Source organism: Solanum lycopersicum, chromosome 1 (assembly GCF_036512215.1).
Source record: "Solanum lycopersicum chromosome 1, SLM_r2.1".
NCBI classification, from domain to species: Eukaryota; Viridiplantae; Streptophyta; class Magnoliopsida; order Solanales; family Solanaceae; genus Solanum; species Solanum lycopersicum.
Window position 1 is genome coordinate 73,030,155 of NC_090800.1, and position 5,248 is coordinate 73,035,402.

The following is a 5,248-nucleotide window of genomic DNA, read 5'->3' on the forward strand; positions in this document are numbered from 1 at the left end:
ACATCTTTCTTTTTCCTGATAGTTTATAAATGTTCACTTCTTATTTGGAAAAAGAAAAAATATCCTAATTGCATTCATTTTCAAAGTAGGCTGTGTTAGGGTAGGAAGGAAAAATATTTTCTATGTTTGGGGTTGCTTGAATGTTTTCCAAATCAACATAAAAGTGTAACTATGAAATAAGGAAATGCGTTTAATAACTTCCAAATTCTCTTCTCTTGTTAAAACTATAATCTTTTCAACCCAAATTAAATTTTACAAATCAATTATTATAATATATAATCTTCAACGGTGAACTAGTACTTCTAAAAAAATGTTGGGAAGAAAAAATTCACACAAGTAATTAAAAGATAAGTGAGTTAAAATTAAGCGATTTATAGATTTTTATTTTTTTTTATAAAATCGCTGCCTAAACAGCGATTTAAAAAAATAATAATAATTTAAACAATAAGGAAAAAAATATTTTAAAAAAAAATAAATAAAGAAATCGCTGCTCATAAAAAAAAACTAAGGAAATCGCTGTCGGGGCAGCGATTTAAAAAAAAAAATTTAAAGCGCTGCCCCAGCAGCGAATTAATATTTTTTTAAAAAAAATAATTGAAATCGCTGCATTTCCTTATTGTTTAAAAAAAATTCTATAAATCGCAATTCAAAAAAATAAAAATTAACCACAAATAAAATGCACATTAAGAAATAATGCTAAATTTTTTTGATAAGTATAAATGTTGTATAATCAAGATGCATCGTTTGTAGAATTTATGATAAGTACTCATAAAGCCCTTTAATTACTCTACTAATAATTATTATTGGAAACTGGAAAAGACTCGACAGAATCCAAAGCAACAAAGATAATTAGGGTGTATTGAGATATGTTTTCTAATTAATTTGGGTGTGTTCAGAAATAATTGCTCATTTTTTTTTACCAATATTTTATGTTTTTATTACGAGAATTTTGTGGCAATTTTATACTCCCTCTATTTCATATTAATTGAATTGTTGAAATATTTTTTCAAAAAAAGAAAAGATTTTTTCTAAAAAAAATAAAGGCAGCAATTTAAAAAAAAATTATTTTTTAAAAAATATATATCGCTGCCCCGGCAGCGATTTCCTTAAATTTTTTTTATGAAATCGCTGCCCCAGCAGAGATTTCTTAATTTTTTTAAATTTTTTTTTTTGAAATCGCTCCTTATTGTTTATAAAAAAAAAATCTATAAATCACTGCTTGCGATTTCAATTTTTTTAAAAAAAGAAAATCACATTTTGCAAAATCGCTGCAGAGGCAGCGATTTTGCTTTTTCCGGTGGGATAAGTCGTTGTTGGTGCAGCGATTTTACCGTTTTGATTAATATAAAAATTTATATACCATTTTGAAATTTTTGTTAACATTTTGTACCCTATAAGGGGAGAACACTTCGTAGTAAGTAAATTAACATAAAAGTGTTACAATGAAATAAGGAAATGTGTTTAATGATTTAATAACTTCCAAATTCTCTTCTCTTGTTAAACTATAATCTTTTCAACCCAAACTAAATTTTACAAATCAATTATTATAATATATAATCTTCAAGGATGAACTAATACTTCTAAAAAAATGTTGGGAAGACAAAATTCACAGAAATAATTAAAGATAAGTGGGTTAAAATTAAGACGTGTATACAAAAATGTCACAAAATAAGTGAAATGAAGAAAATGTTTTTACCTTAATATTGATGGGATATATTAAAGTCCGGTTTCATCTTTCTAAACCTTATAATGAATAATATACGCTATAAGAAAATTGTCAATTGCATGGAATTTTTTTTTGAAATTATTATGAATATTTGCAGAAAAATAAGTTTACTGCGAATTTTATGCTAATCCCCATGTAATTTACATTATTTTGATAGTGTTATAATTAAAACATCGTGAAAATAATTACGTTTAGAGTAATAATTATTTTGGTTGTATAAGGATAAAAAGGCCTAAAATAATTATATTCTTGACCAAAAAAAGTATCACTTGACCTTTCTCGATTTCAATATTTCTTATATACCTTCGCTGAAATTTAACTAAAATATCTTATGAAGCTAATAATTTACGAATAATGAAATTAAACATACATGATACAACCAACAAACTCATCCAAACATACATGATACAAGCAACAAACTCATCCAACTCGGGGCGGAGGCAGTGTATAATGAGGGGGTTCATCCGAAGTTTTGAACCTTCTTGGTGAAAAAATATTACTATTTATACATGGTTAAAATTATTTTTTAGGTATGTATAATAAATGTCGAACCCCCTCCTACTAATTCGTATGTTTACTTCTAAGATTTTGAACCCCCTTCACTAAAATTTCTGACTTCGCCACTGATCCAACCAAGTTTTAAATATTATTTATATATCCACCCAACAAAATGTATAAAGGCATCTAGCTTATTTTTGGAGAGGTAAAATATGAAGATGAGGCAAAAAATTAAATCATCCATAACCACCACATTGAAGGATATATTATGAGAATTAGTTTGCTTCAAGTGTATGGGAATTGTGTCCATCCCATTCATTCCAATGATGGAAAAAGTTTTAAGCGATAATTATGTCATTAATCATGTTAATGTCCTATATTAGTTGTACATAATATGATAACAAATATAATAGAGTGTTATATATAATAAAACAAATATATCAACAAAAATAATATTAGTAATACACAAAGTTAATATATATATTATTTTTTGTAATCATCCTACTAGACAATCCAGCAAAATATTGTGACCAACCAAAAAAACAAGATGTGAAGTTCAAATACTTCTTTAGAAAATTAAAATATAATATGATAATTTAATAAACAAATTGGGCATTTGGTCTAGTGGTATGATTCTCGCTTTGGGTGCGAGAGGTCCCGAGTTTGATTCTTGGAATGCCCCTTTTTGTGTCGGATTTTACGTGGATTTAAACTTAATTTAAACTTTTTACACGTTATAAGAATAGTAAATGAAAATGTTTCGATAAAAAATAATACAATCTCTTACATGTTTTTCAATTGACCTCTAAAAGATAAATTTATTTTATAAATTTTATTTTTAGTATCAAACTTAAACTTGAAAAAAAAATTATGTGGGGTGAGTTGAAAATGAAATAAAATTGACACGCAAGGCGGTTGAGCGGGGCGGATTAAACTCATTTAGCCTCACTCCATACTGCACCGCCCCATTATCATCTGGACTAAAAATCTTATTTCTTTGCAGGATTTTGAACCTACAATATAAGTTTACGAAAAGAAATATATGTTTATCTTTTATCAGAACAAACCTTTATTTATAACAAATTTAGTGAACAGGTAAAAGTTGCGGCATTTTAATTAAGGGAAAAGGATCAAAAATACCTTTAAGGTATTAGAAATAGCTCAAAAATGTCCTTCTTCCATCTATTGGATTAAAAATGCCCTCCCATCCAACTATTTGGATCAAAAATGCCCTTAGAGTAAAATTTCAACCTAAAATACCCCTCCATTTAACAGAAGCTAATGTGGCAAAAATAATATTTAAAATTTCATGTGTTGGCATTATGATTATTGGTCCATATGTAATTAGACCCAATTTCATTCTCAATCATATCCATCAATCCAAACTCATTTCTAAAAGATCCTACTTTTTCTTTCTTCATCTTTCTTCTATAAAATTATTTGGAGGATTAATAAAATACTATCAAATTCTTTCGGTAAATTCAAATCTTTAAAAAAAGGTTATAAAAAATTCTATATATCATCATTCTCTCGAAAAAAAATTTAATTGACCTACTAATTTTATGGTAGTGAAGATAAGTGCAATTTAATTTGTATCCCAAAACGTATCAAAAGAATGTGGATTTGATGAAATGAGAACAAAAAAAATCATACATTCAATCTCCCATGGAAGCAAGACACTCATCAAATCAAGCCATGTTGTTTATCACTTTTTTTTAAAAAAAAAATGGAGCCTCTAACAGTTGAGGAGGAGTTCAATCTCCAATTAGCTCACGAAAGACTTTGAATTTTTGTAGAGAAATGCTTGGAACATCATGTTCTTGTATTGATTGTTTTGATATTATTTTATTAATATTCCAAATAATTTTTAGAAGAAAGATGAAGAAAGTGGGGTAAATGGGTTTGGATTTGGGTTTGGGTTAATGGGTATGATTATGAATGAAAGTGGGTCTAATATATGTGGACCAATAAAATAATGCCACACATTTAACTAAAAGATATATATTTGCCACATCAGCATCTGTTAAAGATAAGGGTAATTTTAGGCTTAAATTTGATTCTAAGGGCATTTTTGATCCAAATAGGTGGATGAGAGGGCATTTTTGATCCAATAGATGAAAGAACGGCATTTTTGAGCCATTTTCAATACGTTAAGGGCATTTTTGACCCTTTTCCCTTTAATTAAAAAGAAAACCTTATTCACCTATTGAATAAGAGAATATATTTTACAAATTTCAAATGCATAGGTTGTTTAATAGTGTGATATTTCTCCTATATATTTCATTATAAATACTACTATTAATTTTTACATTTCAAATGACATATTTGAAAGTTTGGTACGGTTATGGGCTTATGGTTGTAGGCTCTAGCCAAAAGCACTTCTTCTTGGTTGATAATCATTTTGGGCAAAATTCAAAAACTTAATATATTTGAGGCTAATTACATCTTATTTTGAAAGTTTGCTCAGTTAAAAAAATATCTTATTTTTCATCTTCCGCAGTACATTTCTTTATTGTCAGATATATTGCAATTGATACCTTGCTTAAAATTTTGTTGTGTCATATATATTTCTATATTATCGAATACATTAATCTCTACTCTATCGTTGTACACATTGGTCTCTAGATACATAGTCTTTCAGATAAATAACAATAGGTGTATGTATTTTGTACTAAAATATAATGAAATTCTTCATAGTTGTGTATCGAATATATAACTATGAACATGATTCATATTGAGAGGCACGTACCCCAGATTATGAGGGACAGAGAGAGAGAATGAAATTTTTTGTAATTTTTTTAATTGTATGATATTTTAAGTTGTATATTTATGTAATTTTTCAATTATTTTGTGGTTAAATGTGTTTGCCCATGGATATAAATTGAAGTTATTTTAGATTTTATATGAGTAATTTGGAGTTAAACATTATTTGCAACAAATTATAAACATATGAAAAATAAATTGATCATAAGCGAAATCTCAAGAAACGAGAATATTTTAGTGATAAATCAATATGGATACAAT

At 27.2% G+C, this 5,248-nt stretch overlaps 1 non-coding gene across 1 annotated transcript; it reads left to right on the plus strand.

Annotated features, from left to right (window-relative positions):
* The first annotated feature begins 2,834 nt into the window (after window positions 1-2,834).
* TRNAP-UGG (transfer RNA proline (anticodon UGG)) lies at window positions 2,835-2,906 on the plus strand. Its single transcript has one exon. It is a non-coding gene; the product is annotated as a tRNA-Pro (tRNA).
* Window positions 2,907-5,248: the final 2,342 nt, after the last annotated feature.